This window comes from Erythrolamprus reginae, chromosome 1 (assembly GCF_031021105.1).
Source record: "Erythrolamprus reginae isolate rEryReg1 chromosome 1, rEryReg1.hap1, whole genome shotgun sequence".
Taxonomy (NCBI): domain Eukaryota; kingdom Metazoa; phylum Chordata; class Lepidosauria; order Squamata; family Dipsadidae; genus Erythrolamprus; species Erythrolamprus reginae.
In genome coordinates this window covers 186,955,770-186,971,607 of record NC_091950.1, presented here as the reverse complement: position 1 = coordinate 186,971,607, position 15,838 = coordinate 186,955,770, and the positions used below count along the sequence as shown (strand labels likewise).

Here is a 15,838-nt window from a genome sequence, read left to right as displayed (position 1 = left end):
TATTTATTAGCAACCACTTTACAAGAGTGATCATACATGTGCTCAAAATTCCAAATGTGTCCACCAGTGCAAAGCATTTGTTTATTATCTCTGCGTCAAATGAGGTCCATTCCTATGAATTGGAATATATTTTATCAATTCTCTTTTTTCTGCTATGTTACACTGAGAATTAAAAGTGAATTTCATACAGAAATGTCCCTGCTTTCTAAACACAAAAAAAGAATGACACCTGTAAAAAGATTCAGAATTCTAGAATAAAGAGACAAATTACCTCTGTTTAAATTCAACTCTCCCAAATAGTTGGTCTCTCAGTTGTATATGGGAGGAAGTAGATATATGAAGAAACATACCACATCCACTTTGCAGATGACACTGAGTTTGGGGAAATTGCTTACACTTTAGAAGATAGACTCAAGATTCAGAAGGACCTTGAGTGACTTGAGCATAAGGCCCTATCCAACAAGATGCAGTTCAGTGGCGAGAAAAGTAAGAACCTGCCCTTAGGCAGGAAAAAGCAAGTGTGCAAGTACGTGATACACAGTATATGGCTCAACAGTAGTGTCTGTAAGAGGGATCTATGTGTCCTAGTAAACCACTGTATGAGCCTGAAGTGTGTTGCAGCCATGAAAAAGCCAACACCATAATAAGATGCATCAACAAAGGAATAGCATCAAGGTCATGGGAAGTGATAGTACAGCTTTATGCTGCCCTAGTGAACTCACAATGGGAATAATGCATCCAGTTTTGATCATCACAATACAAAAAAGATGCTGAAGCCCTAGGAAGTGTTCAGAGAAGAGCAACAAAGATAGTAAAGGGTTGGGAGGCTAAATTGTATGGTGAATGGCCAAGGATACTATGTATGTTTAGCCTAACAAAGACAAGGTTTGGGGGAGACCTGATAGCAGTGTTCCAATACTGAACAGGCTTCATAGGGAAGATGCCAGTGATTTATTCTTCATAGCACCTGATGGCAGGACACGAAGGAATAGGTGAACATTTATCAGAGGGAAATTCAATCTGGAAACAAGGAGGAATTTCCTGACAGAACGACAATCAATGGAACAGCTTGCGTCCTAGAACTGTGGATGTTCCATGGCTGGAGGTTTTCAAGAAAATATTGGCCAATCGTTTGTCTGGAATGGTATAAGTATTCCTGCCTTGGACAGATGGTTGAATTAGTAGACCCACAAAGTCCCTTCCAGACTTATAATTCTAGACAAGTATTAGGCTTGGTGTTCCTCATCAATAGTGTTAAGATCCACCTTACTCCAGTTATGAGTTTTCAATATCAAGAAAATGTTTGAAGAAAATTTTAACAATAGCTCCTTCTATCAGTCACTTAGCAGAAAATATACTAGTTGAGTGAAATTATACTTTTGTGTCATAAAATGGAAGTCTTATGGCACAGTAATTAAAGTGCAATATTGCAGACAAACTCTACCCTCAGCCTGGAGTTCGATCCTGACAAGGAGATAAGATTGACCCAGTTTTCCATTCCAGTCAGTGAAATGAGGACCCAGATTGTTGGGAGCAATATGCAAATAATGTTTCTATATTATGCACCGCCCATAGAATGCTATGAGATGCTATATAGGCCTAAATGCTGTTGGTATAAATTAGGGATCATGACATATAAAAACCAACTATGACCATTGGAAAAAATAAATCTAGTGGATTATTTCCTCAGTTTACTGTCTACCAGATGAATTAGACATCAACTCCCATAATCTTAGTCTGTTAACTTTTCAGCTTTTCTTAATTTTTTAAAATGCATGTTAGCACAATATTCAACTTGGCTATTTGAGAAAATATTGGAGTGGTATAACTCCTTTAAAATTGCTATAGATTTTAATCCCACTAGTTTATACTGTAGTTTCTGATATTCTTCTCATTTCATTTATTTTTATTTTTTCAAGGAATAGCTGCCCAAAAGACCTCCTTTCAAGCTAGTAGTCAGAATAGTAAGACACTACTTGGCTTTGAATTCAAAAGCTCAGTTATACTCTTAAGTGCTTTCCTTTCCAGTATTGAGTTAAAGTCAAAGGAAGAAATATGTATGTGTTCAGTATCCCATTAACTTATTAACCTCATATCATTAGAGAGTTCTTGGTGAACACTCTCCCATTTTTTTTCCTCCTCCTCCAAGGAGATTCTTTAATTTCAGAGGCTATAATGAACTCTAACTCAGAGTTTCAGATAATGGGGATGTTATTTGTGATCTGGTTGGTTTGACATGATTTGTCTTTGGTAATTCATGCAGAGTCCTGCCAAGCAATGTATTCTTGTCTAAAAACTCTTGAACCAACTGCTTAATCATCTATTCCAGGGTTTGCTGGATTTTGACATGAAGCTGACCAGCCTCTCTTAGGTGGAGTGTCCTTCTTTTCTTCTTTTTGAAGGTAGGATCAACTTTTGTTCTTCTATAGTTTTCTCGTACAGGTTATGCCCATGACTCTGAGGTAGCATCTGTAAGCTTCTTACATATTTTCCGATGTAATTAGTGTAATCCTGAGAAATTCAGACCTCTCATGGTAATCCTAAGAATCTGTATATCAGCATGAGTTGCAAATTCTCTTTGTGTCAATTGTTTTACTTTGATTTGTTTGGTCATTTTCTCTCTTGGGCGGGAGAAGACTGAAAAGAAAAATGGAATCAAGCTACGCCACTCTCCCTGTCATCCATTACCATCTTCCAAATACAGTAGTACCTCTAGATATGAGCTGCTCCACATGCGAGTATTGCAAGTTACGAGCCACGAGGGGAGAGAAATTTCTGTTCCAGACCCGAGCTCAAATTCGGGATAGAAGCCGAGCGTCCACTAGGTGGCGCAAGAATCCTTGCTTCTGGTTATCTCGGAGGGGAAAAACAAAGTCTAAAGCCATTTGTTCCAGATACGAGTTGTTTGACATACAAGCTCCCTTCTGGAATGAATTAAACTCGTATCTAGAGGTACTACTGTATTGGGATTCTCAATTGACAGCTATTTTACATCATACAACGCTTTTCAATTTAAATTCCAATTGTAGGAGGGAATCATCAATATGAATGCTGCTTCCTGAGCCTTGTGAACTGAGCCTTAGAAGAGAGTGAAAGGAGATGGGTGGTTAGCCCCAGGAGGGGTGAGCGGGATGAAGGGTGTCACGCAGAATATTTAATTTAGATTCCTGCACCAGGCCAAGGGTTGGGCTCAAGTTTTGAATGTATTTCATTCTGATTATTTTTAGTCCCCCACCCGACCCCAAATAATGAGATTGTTAAGTGATGTTATTGGAAGAACTCTGTGTATTTAGAAAATAAGCCAATGTTTGGGGATTTTGGAATCAAGTTGTGGCATATGTAATTTAGTTGCACATGTATCTTAAATATGATACCTGAAAGAAATGTTCACATTTCTGTGTTGCTTAGACTAGCAGTCTCACTGACTGAAGGAAGTAGATGGAAAGGGAAGTGCCTCAGACTAACGGGATATCTTACACTGATTAGTGATTTGTTAAATTATTCATGCCTTCTGCATAAAGGAATTGTTCCTTCACCCGCTGATTCACTCAAGCCAGGGAGAAAGCACTTTAGTGGGGCAATATGGATTATAAAGTTCTGTTTTAATTCAGCCTTGCTCAATAAGATAACCCTGGCTTAGAAGTTGCACTGGTATTAGAGTCCCTATGTTGGCTGGGATATGTAGTCCAGTGCATCTGATAGCCTCAAGTACAGGGGAGATTGCTATAGTGTGAAAGTATTGGGAATTGGAGACATTTCACTTCTATGCCAAGTGGTCTATTTTCTCTCCTTCTGTTGTATTAAGTTAGGAGATGCCTGTAACGACAAACACTCAGAGACTGACTGGTTTTTTAAAAAAAGATTAGTAAATATATTGCAACTTAGAATTTGGATATCTATGAACTGATTGTCAGATACAAATTGTCAGACTAGGATGACAGAAAGAAATGTTTGTTGTTGTTATTAGGCAGCTAACAGATTATCTTGCAGAAATTTCATAAAAAGTAGAACAAAAGTGAAATATCTTACACTGCAGATCAAAAAAATATTGGAAGAATATTTAGGTATGCAGAATCAAACATGGTGTGTACAGCTTTTATATAGGTATACTGTATATTCAATAGCTATAAAAAAAATCTACACACCCCTCATAAAATGGCAGGTTTTTGAGATATAAAAATAATCAGACTAAGATAAAATGACTTTTTTTCACAAAATCACAAAAAAATCCACAATTTTTCAAACCTTTAACACATAACTGTACAATTCAATTGAAAAACAAACAATTGGGGGGAAGAAGGTAATAAAAACATATAATACTGTGGTTGCACAAAGATGCACAGCCTTAAAGTAAAACTTTGTGAAAGCATCTTTGATTTTATGTCAGCATTCAGTCTTTTGGAATAGGAGCTTATCAGCATAGCATATCTTCCTTTGGGAAACTTTGCCTACTCTTCCTTGCAAAAATGCTCCAAATCTGTCAGAATGCAAGGGCATCTCCTAGGCCAAGCCCTTTTCTACTGATTTTCAATACAATTCAGGCCTCAGCGTTCCAAAACTTTGATCTTCTGTGCAACCATTGTTTTGTTGATTTGGGTGTATGCTTTGGATCATTACCTTCAAAGGGGAATTCCTGCTCATCTTCAGCATTTTAGCAGAGGCCTGAACATTTTGTGTCAACATTGGTTGATATTTGGAACTGTTCATAATTTCCTCTATCTTCACTAAAGCCCCAGATGAAGAAAAGCAGCCCCAGGGCACAATACTGCCGCCACCACCTTTCACTGTAGGTATGGTGTACTTTTGGTGTTGTGCAGTATTGCTTTTGCACCAAACATACTTTTGGAATTATGGTCAAAAAGTTCAAACTTGATCTCATGAAACCATTGATGTTGGCTTTTGCAAAATGTAGCCAGGTTTGAATGTTTCTCTTTGTAAGAAATGGATTCCATCTTACACTCTACCCCACTGACCAGGCATGTTAGATTGTTGTATGTAGCACACAGCCAGTACTTGCCAGAAATTCTTGCAGCATGTTTATGAGATTGCTATGAGCCTCTTGGCAGCCTCTTGGACCAGTTTTCTTTTTTTCATCAATTTTGGAAGGACATCCAGTTCTTGGTAATGTCACTACTGTGTCATATTTGCCCTACTTTTATTTTTTTATTTTATTTTATTTATTAATAGAGTTGAAAGGGACCGTTAGGTCATCGAGTCCAACTCCCTGCCTGAGCAGGAAACCCTACAGCACCCGAGCCAAATGGAAGTCCAATCTCCTCTTGAAGGTGTCCAGAGTTGGGGAGTTCACCACCTCCCCTGGCAGGTAGTTCCATTGGTTGATCGCTCTGACCGTCAGGAAGTTCTTCCTTATTTCCAGGTTGAATCTCTCCTTGGTCAGCTTCCAACCATTGTTCCTTGTCCGGCCCTCTGGTGCCCTGGGGAATAAAGAGACCCCCTCCTCACCGTGGCAACCCCTCAAGTATCTGTAAACTGCTATCATGTCTCCTCTAGACCTTCTTTTTTCTAGGCTGTCCATGCCCAGTTCTCTCAATCTCTCTTCGTAAGTCTTGGTTTCGAGTCCCCTAATCATTTTGGTTGCTCTTTTTTGCACCTTCTCCAGAGTTTCGATGTCTTTTTTGTAGTGAGGTGACCAAAATTGGATGCAGTACTCCAGGTGGGGTCTGACCAGGGCATAGTAGAGTGGTATTAGTACTTCCCTGGTCTTGGAGCGTATTCCTCTGTTGATGCAGCTTAGGATTGAGTTGGCTTTTTTGGCTGCTGCTGCACATTGCTGACTCATGTTTAGTTGATTGTCCACCAAGACTCCAAGATCTCTTTCGCAGTCACTACTGCTGAGTGGGGTATCTCCCAGGCTGTATGTATGTCTAGGGTTCTTTTTGCCGAGGTGGAGGACTCTGCATTTGTCGGTGTTGAACCTCATTTTGTTGGTATGGGCCCACTGTGATAGTCTGTCTAGGTCTTCTTGTACTCTGAGCCTGTCCTTGTTGATAACTGTCTTCACTGTGTTTCATGGTATATCCAATCCCTTGGAAATTTCTTCTTCTGACTGATACCATGATGATGATGATGATGATGATGATGATGATGATGATGATGATGATGATGATTATTATTATTATTATTATTATTATTATTATTATTATTAATTAGATTTGTATGCCGCCCCTCTCCGAAGACTCAGGGCGGCTCACAACAGTAATAACAACAGTATAACAATGGGACAAATCTAATAATAAAAATATATAAAACCCCCAATAATTAAAAACCATACAGCACATGCACACCAAACATGAAATATAAAAAGCCTGGGGGAGATGTCTTAGTTCCCCCATACCTTGCGATCCCTTTGATGCTCTTCAAACATGCTTTGCTATAAGACACAGGTGTCAAATTTGTGGTGTCACGTTGCCATCATATGATGTTTCATGGCATTTTTTCCTTTTGCAGAGCTGAGGTGGACATGGTCTGCGCATAATATTTATATGAATTTATATGCTGTAAGCCGTCCTGAATCATCAGAGATGGGCGGCATGTTAATAGTAATAGTAATAATAGTAATAGTAATAATAGTAATAATAGTAATAGTAATAGTAATAGTAATAATAATAATAATAATAATAATAATAATAATAATAATAATAATAATAATAATAATAATATCCAGCTCGCGGGCCTCCAGTTTGACAACTGGGCTATAAGAGGTAACTGAGTAAATGTCAGAAAAGTCCTACTAGAACAGATAGACTTTATTTGGGCTTGGTAACAGTTAGTTTAATTGATAACAGGTGTATACTGATGCTATTTAACATCACTTTGAATGTGATTGATTATTTCTGAGCATAGCCTTACTTATAAGAAGGTATGAACTTATGAAGCTTGTAATTTTCTCCCTAAAATAATTCAGTTTGATTTTCAATTGGATTGTAAAGCTTATATATTAAAGGTGGAAAAATTCTGAAGTGATATATCTTGGTCTGATTTTTTTAGACGTCCCAATTTTAGAAGTTATTTTGTACTTTTTTTATCATTTATTGTCTACTTGTTAATATGCGTTGGTTTAGTGTATGTTGATTTTTTCATTTTTTACATATTCTACTCAGAGTCATATTGTCTGAGTTAGCAATCATACAAATTTATAAAAATTAGTTACCTTTAAAACCCTGCTGTTCTGTTCGGGTCGTATGTGACCCGAAGCCAAGTTTGAGTCCCTGTAAAAAATTTTCCCTGCATATCTGAAACTTGAAATTTCATGACTATTCATCATTTCAGGGGTTCTCTCTATGAGAATTTTTTTTGGGGGGGTGGGGGGCTTAGTTTTTGCTGGGCAAAAAAAGTTACAAATCTTATGTTCCCGGGTCACCCTGACCCGGACCGAAAACTCTTCATTTGCAGTGCTTATGTTTGGTCTTTTTGAAAGCTTTTTTCACTTGGAAAGTAGTCTGAACATTTCTGCACACAATGATATGAAAATTGAAATGAAAAAAGTAAATCTTATTGGTTTATTTTGCGGATATAATGCACGCCCCCCCCGTTTTTGTGAAAAATTTTTCAATTTATGGATAGTTTTGCTTGCAAAATGCATTCTATTTTACTGAAGTTGGTGTGGGATTGTTAGCTTGAACATTTCTGAATATAAGAAAAATATAAAGGAACTGAACAAAATGATTCTTACTGGTTTTTTAACATCAGAAATAAGGCCTCCCCCCACCCCTCAGCTGCTTGCAACCATTTTCACTTTTTATTTTTTTATGCTCCAAATCCGAAATATTCTTTAAAATCTTAGGCATTCATTTACTCAATTTAACAATGCTGACCATCAAAAAAATATTTGTGGGGGTGGGGGAAAATTTTTTTTTCTGGGCAAAAAAAAAGTCACACTTAGTCTGTTCGGGTCATATAGACCCGGACCAAAATGATTTTTTTTAGGCACTTGAATTTGGTCTTTTTGAAAACCTTTTCAACTGGAAAACTAGTTTGAACATTTATGAACATAATGATATGAAAATTGAACTGGAAAAATTGAGACTTATATTTTTATTTTGATCAAAAAGCCCCTCCCCCCATCCTTTTTTAATTTCGTGTCAATTTCTATTTTTTAAGGCTACAAATCCCTAAGGAATTTTCCCCCAAAAGGTTTGATATACTAAATTGAACATTTCTGAATATAAGAAAAATATAAATGAACTGAAAAAAATGGTTCTTATTGGTTTATTTTTGCCACAAAAGGGCCACCCCCCCTCGGCCTTGCTGTGTGCCATTATTGTCACTGTTTATACATATTTGTCTAGAAATATTTGGAATATCCTTTTGAAAATCAACCACATTGTAGCCAGAGAACTAATTTTATGAAACAAATCCATTTTACTAAAAAAAAGTATGTAAGTTTGAAATTAACAGCATAATTTTTATATAAATTGAAATAATTGAGGCATACTTTATGTGCAAAATAAACCAATATGCATCAATTTTTCCAGTTCAATTTTCATATCATTATGTTCAGAAATGTTCAAGCTACCAATCCCACACCAACTTTAGTAAAATAGAATGTATTTTGCTAGCAAAACTATCCATAAAGTGAAGACTATTTAAAAAAAACGGGGGGGGGCGTGCATTTCATCAACAAAATAAACCAATATGCATCAATTTTTCCAGTTCAATTTTCATATCATTATGTTCAGAAATGTTCAAGCTACCAATCCCATACCAACTTTAGTAAAATAGAATGCATTTTGCAAGCAAAACTATCCATAAATTGAAAAAAAATTCACAAAAACAGGGGGGGCGTGCATTATATCCGCAAAATAAACCAATAAGATTTACTTTTTTCATTTCAATTTTCATATCATTGTGTGCAGAAATGTTCAGACTACTTTTCAAGTGAAAAAAGCTTTCAAAAAGACCAAACATAAGCACTGCAAATGAAGAGTTTTCGGTCCGGGTCAGGGTGACCCGGGAACATAAGATTTGTTACTTTTCTTAAACAGAACAGTAGGGTTAAAACATTGGTAAAAATGTATTACCAATGTGTGGTAACAAAGACTATAGCCACCTTATCAAGATTTGTGTTTAAAATCTGCTTATCGTGGTAATTCCTCTGTTTATATTGGAATGCTAATGTGTTAAACAATTTTTAAAGAATGTGCAGTGTGGTTCATTCAATATTTTCTGAAGAACAAACCCTTGAATTCTGTGTGATTTAATTCTCAGTAAAGTATATGAGCATAGAATTTATGGCTAAGTGCCGGAAGACTGTTGTAGCAATGTCTGGCTGAGTATTGATGCAAAATAATTGATGCATGTAGTTTCCACAGATTGAGGGCATTTTGAAGAAAGCATTGCAAACACTCACCACACCAGTCTGTTTTTTAAAAAGTACCGTACCTATACTTTGCTCATTCAAAGATATTCACCCCAGCATCTTCTATTTGTTTTGTAATGCAAATCTCATAATCCTCCACCATTGCCATAACATAGCATAGCAAGTTATATAACAGTTTTTCCAATTATCAGGGGGTGACAAGGTTGACTAACTCTGCTCTGGATGCATTAGGTGTAGCAATTGAGGAAGTCCATCAAATATGTACATGCCAGAAGACCACTGTAGTGTAAGTTTGTGCCATCTGTTTTGTTGAGATATGAATTCAAATGCACATTAACTTTATATCTGCACTTCAATATACACTCAATAATAAGTGCATAGAATCCTGGTTGTATGCTCTTCAGATGATTCTCTATATATGCGAGAGGTTAAATATATTTACCAGCAGATTTATTTTGATTTTGCATTGTTTTTTTCCATAATATGTTGCATTTTGGGGCAAATAGCTCTGGTATCTTTTCTTGGAATTACATGGCTATTTTGCTTCCTATGTTTTTCATTATCTATATGAATTTACTGCTTTGATGTCTATATCAGTGATTTTCAACCTTTTTAGAGCTGCGGCACATTTTTTACATTTACAAAATCCTGGGGCACACCACCAAATAAAATGACACAAAATGACACTGTAACACTGTACATATTATACATATAGCATTGTGATGCACTGTATATCACCCTCTTCAGGGACCTCTTATAAAAAGAAAAAGGTCAAATATCTATATACAGTGATCCCCCGCTCGTTGCGAGGGTTCCGTTCCAGGAGCCCCCGCAACGAGCGGGTTTTCGCGAAGTAGCGATGCGGAAGTAAAAACACCGTCTGCGCATGTGCAGACGGTGTTTTTACTCCCACAGCGCTAGCGAGGAGCCGAAGATTGGGGGCGGGGCGGCTGTTTGCCGCCGGCATGGAGGGCTTCCTAGCAGCCCCCCAAACCCGGGTTGGGGGTCCGGGGGGCGCTGGCTCTCGGCGCTTTTGAGCTGAGTCCGGAAGCGAATTCGCTTCCGGACTCAGCTCAAAAGCGCCGATAGCAAGCGGCAAGGAACAGCTTGTCTCGGCGCTTTCGAGCTGACCGGACTCAGCTCGAAAGCGCCGAGACAAGCCGTTCCTTGCCGCTTGGTATCGCCGGTTTTGAGCTGAGTCCGGAAGCGAATTCGCTTCCGGACTCAGCTCAAAACCGTCGATAGCAAGCGGCAAGGAACGGCTTGTCTCGGCGCTTTCGAGCTGACAGCTCGAAAGCGCCGAGACAAGCCGTTCCTTGCCGCTTGCTATCGCCGCTTTTGAGCTGTCCGGAAGCGAATTCGCTTCCGGACTCAGCTCAAAACCGCCGATAGCAAGCGGCAAGGAACGGCTTGTCTCGGCGCTTTCGAGCTGACAGCTCGAAAGCGCCGAGACAAGCCGTTCCTTGCCGCTTGCTATCGGCGGTTTTGAGCTGAGTCCGGAAGCGAATTCGCTTCCGGACAGCTCAAAAGCGGCGAGAATGAACGGCGTGGGCGGGCGAAGGGCGGGCGGCAGCGAGGAGTTTGCGTGGGCGGTGGGGAAACTCCTCGCTGACGCCAGCAAGAGGGGGAAGACCCAGGGAAGCCGCTGCCATCTACGCATGCGTGCCCGGCACGCATGCGTAGATGGTATTTTTGACTTCCGGGTTGAAAAATAGCGAAGTACCCTGTTCGCAATGGTTGGGGACGCAATAAACGGGGGATCACTGTACACCATCAGGATAGACATAACCAGCTGAGGCTGAGGCTTCATCTAGTGGTGGCAACATTTACCTCCAGTCCTGACCAGGATTAGAAATTGGGACCATGGGGAGGAGAAGGAACTTCAATTACTAGCCTCGGCCACACAATGAAAGCCTGAGCGGGGCCCTTCCTGGGTGTGGATCAGAGACGGCCTGCTATTGGTTCATCGCTAGTGGTCGGGATGAATCCTAGAAGGTGATTGGTCAGTGAGCATTCCCTGTGCCTCCACTCTTCCTGTCGCTGATAGCTGGAAAGATTGTGAGGGGAATGTTTATGTTCGGATGGAAGCGGCTGGCGGCGGCCAGATAAATGGCCTCCACGGGCTGTATCCGGCATGCAAGCTGTAGTTTGGGGACCCGTGTTTAATTTCCCCATGGCACACCTGATCATGTCTCATGGCACACTAGTGTGCCGCAGCACACTAGTTGAAGAACACTGGTCTATATGATACCTGTCATAAACCGGAATAGGTAAATTGAAATCCCTGGGGAAAATGTTGGGGGTTGTTGCCTCATTGGCAATTGTTCTGAATACATTAATCAGTGAAGGCCCAAGTAACATTTATGGCATAAACTATTACCATAGTATTTGAATTGTGCCTGTTCTTTGAGAGAAATTGCTTGTCCACAGTTCTGCATGCTATGTTATGTTCCTCTAGATGATTAAAGTGGATCGTGTGATTGGCTGCCTTTGAAGACTTCTTGGAAACTGCACTTAAGCCAGAACACAGCTGCTAAACTCCTAATGGGGAGAGGTAAATAGGAGCACACATTGCTAGTATTAAAACAGTTGATTGTGAATCCATTTCTGTGGGATTAATGTTATGGGTTTTTTAAAAGCTAAAATGACTTGGGATGCGTAAATCTGCCGAAACATTTAGCATCTCAGCAGACTCCTTTCTTTCCCCCCCCCCCTCTTAGCTTCCAAAAGTGGGCGATGAACGATGAGAGAGGAATCTTCAGTTTTGTAGAACGCATATGGAATTGGACCTCCTCAGGGTAAATACACCTGGGGGCCAATCTGCTGAGCTTTCATAATCAATTTGGATCCTGTTAAATGTCATCATAAGGTGAGTACTCTGTGTAGCTAACAGTTGATGTCTCTACATTAGAAACAAAATATCTTGAGAGAAATTATTCTATTTGGAACATCAGTTCAGACTGACTATAAGAATGAACTCTGTACATTGCACATTGACACGTTAATCCCATTTCTGGATCTAAAATGGCTGCCAGAAAATCTTACATCTCATGTAGCAGTGAATGGAGTGCTATTTTTTTTACAAAACTGTTTGACCAGGCTAACCTTTATATTCCTTCCCCTTTTAGCAAGTTACAAGCATAATGACAAGTAGTTTTCTTTTTTAAACAATGTGTCTTTTAGAAGATTGCCGAATATACTTTGATGCATCTGTCAAAGGTGATGGATATCTTCTGGTTAAAAGTAGAGCATATAGTATTAGGTTCCCCGGGTACAAATGCTGTGTGATGAAGTTTAATCCTGAGAAGGTAAAGCTTTCATATTTTTTTTTTAGAATTGATAAAAAGCAATTATCCACATGAATATGGGTGTGATTACCAATATCTACATTTTAAGTTAAAGGACATTTGTGACGAATAAGGAGTAGTGCTACAATTCCTTTTTTTTTTCCTAACAGGGCAGAATAGGCTATTTTGTGTTGGATAATCATGTTTTTTCTTCTGATCCTCGTCTGCAATAGAGAATTCAACTAAATCTAATTGGCTGTAGGCTTGTCATTTTAGGAAGAATACAGCTGCTAGTAGGCATACAGTAAGTCTGGAGCCAATAAAGCAGAATATTTGTAGCTCACGATTTAAATGAAGAGGTCCTCAGAGGAGCTAGATTGTTTTCTTGCAGCTATTTCATTATCCAAACTAGGTAACATCATCAAGTCTGGAGCTTTTGCTTGCAGCAGTGTAGATCATTTGTGTTTGGTAAAGCAAATGGAATGGAATAAACAATGAATGTAACTTCCATACAGCCTAAATTTATCTTTTGGACAAGGGACACGATTACAATAGGAGCTATCCAATTACCGTGTTTATTTGACACAATGGCGTGCTATTCCATTCTTTATCGTTCCTTTTCTACAAATTTCTTGTGGGAGTAAGAGAAAGGATGTGGTTTATGTGGTTTGAAGTAAAAATTAACCTTATAGTAACTTGGAACTCCTCTATGTTGCCTTGTTTAAAAGAAAGTTGATAATCAAGGATTTGTTCCAGTTTTTCCAACAATGAGAAAAAACGCTTGCTTGACCGTAAATATCTTAGCCAATTTAACTTGATTTAAAGAGATTAATTTATTCCTTAAAAATAGATCTGTCACTCTGGAAAGCACTAATACTGTAGGATTCGTTTCTATAATTCCATCCAGTACAAGAATATTCTGTCTTGCCTAGGAAGTGAGCTCTGATTGTGTGCTTAGGCAATCTGAAATATAGAAACAAATGCACCAATGTCTTGATGCTTGAGTTCCCATAAATATCCAGGTTATTGGACATGCTATCTGGAAATAACCTGAATGAACTGAATCTTACAGTGGAGAATACTTTGAATATGTGGGAAGCAAGAGGAAAATCAAGGAATGATGGTATCAGAAACAGGGAGAAGACCGAATAGCTTAATTTCTATATTGCATCTGTATTTTAATGAAAGGAAATATGGTCCAACTCATTAAAAGTTGCAGCATGGCAAGGCAAAAGAGACATGCAGATCAAATAGGTGAGAAAATATCTAACTGCTTTGAATTAATTCAAGACTGCAGTCAGTTGGATTATATTCTAGGGTGCTAAAAGAAGTGACAGATATAATCACTAACTACAGTAATCTTTGAGAACTTCTGGGGAAGCATCAGAAGATTGGAAAAATGCTAATATTGTCAAGTTTTTTTGAAAAAGAAAAAAATGAATCCAGGGAAGTACAGATTAATCCAGTTGGCATAAATGCCTGGAAAAATCCAAGGAAATATAAGTAAGGTGGGAGTTTGCAAGCACTTATAAAGAAGCAAGAGAATTATTAGAAAGCAGCATGGTTTTGTTAAGGAGTAGATCGTGCTAAACAAATCTTACTCTTTTTTTCTGCCACTAGATGATTAGATTAGTAGACAAAGGTAATCCAATGTATTTAGACTTTGGTAAGGCACTTGATAAAAGTTGACCATAACCCACCCATTATGAATTAGAAAAATCTATTGCTGTTTACTTATGGTCAGGGCCACCATCAGGAATTTTGGGGCCCCATACAGCCTAAGTGTCTGCCCCCCCCCCCCCGCCATTTTAAAACTATTTTAAGTCGCCAAGCCACTCCATCCCCCGGGGATCATTTCCCGCTTCACGCCAAGCGAGGCGGTCCCATAGGCCAGTGTTTCCCAACCTTGGCAACTTGAAGATATCTGGACTTTAACTCCTTTAACGCTGGCTGGGGAATTCTGGGAGTTGAAGTCCAGATATCTTCAAGTTGTCAAGGTTGGGAAGCACTGCCATAGGCTATTTCAGGAACTGGGTTAAGCTGATTGTATGGACTCGTCCAGGAGAAAGAAAGAAGCGGGAGTGACAAGGGAAAGAAAGATCCTCCTGGCATCGGTCAGGCGGAGCGAGGCTTATTTACGGCTCCTTGGCACTTCTCCCTTCTTGTTGACAAAAAACCATGTGCTTTCTAGCGAGGGGAGAGGGGAGGGGGATCCCACACCCGGCAGCCACCGGCGAGGAGCTGGAAAGGATGAGGGGAAAGAAAAAGCAGGGTACCAGCAGTCAGGCGGGTGTCTTGAGGGGGCACTCCCATCTGGAATGAAGGAAAGAAAGGCGAGGGCGAGCTAGGAAGGAAGGAAAGAAAGAAGGAAGGAAGGAAGGAAGGAAAGAGGGAAGGGACAGGAACAGAGGAAGGGTGCAAAGAAAGCAAGGAAAGGTGAAAGGGGAGAGTAAGAGAGGAAGGAGTGAAAGAAGGGAGTGAGGGAGGAAAGAAGGGAGGAAGGAGAAGGAAAGCAAGAAATGGAGGGAGGGAAGGAAGGAAAGAAAGGGGGAAGGGACAGGAACAGAGGAAGGAAGCAAGGAAACTTATGAAAGGGGAGTGTAAGAGAGAAAGGACTGAAGGAAGGGAGGGAGGGAAGAAGGTAGGAAGGAGAAAGAAAAGAAGAAATAGAGGAAGGGAAGGTAAAAGAGAGAAAGAAAAAGAGCAAGAAAGAAAGCAAGAAAGAGAATGAAAGAGAAATAAAAAGAGAGAGGGGGAATGAAAGAAATGGAAGGAGGGAAGGAAGGAGAGAAAGCAAGAGAAAGAAAGAAAGCAAGAGAAAGAAAAAAAAGAATGAAAGAGCAAGAGAGAAAGAAAGAAAAAGAAAGAAAAGAAAGAAAGAAGGAAAGAAAGAGAAAAGAAAGAGAATGAATGAGAAATAAAAATAGAGAGGAGGAATGAAAGAAATGGAAGGAGGGAAGGAAGGAGAGGCTCACTGAGCGGATGCATGAAAAGAGGGACCTTGCCTCCCCCTCGCACCTCGCCCTTTCCATTCGGCCGGCCACGCGCACTTACCTGCTCCCAGCGCCAGCAGCAGGAAGGCGATTGGCTCCGGGCGACGGGCGGTGTTCACGCCCCCCCCCCCGAATCCCCGGCCCAGCACCTCTGGAGGCCGAAAGGCGCTGCTATCTTGCCCTCGCAATCCTTGGGGGACACACAAGGCCGGCGGAGA

The 15,838-nt window shown here is 39.9% G+C and overlaps 1 protein-coding gene across 1 annotated transcript in view; it reads left to right on the top strand.

Annotated features, from left to right (window-relative positions):
• The first annotated feature begins 12,173 nt into the window (after positions 1–12,173).
• LOC139156276 (sodium channel protein type 2 subunit alpha-like) overlaps positions 12,174–15,838 on the top strand; it is an 88,877-nt gene continuing 85,212 nt past the window's right edge. The window contains exon 1 of the mRNA XM_070731701.1: positions 12,174–12,209. The gene's annotated coding sequence lies outside the window, so the exon portion shown is untranslated. The remainder of the gene's footprint in view (positions 12,210–15,838) is intronic.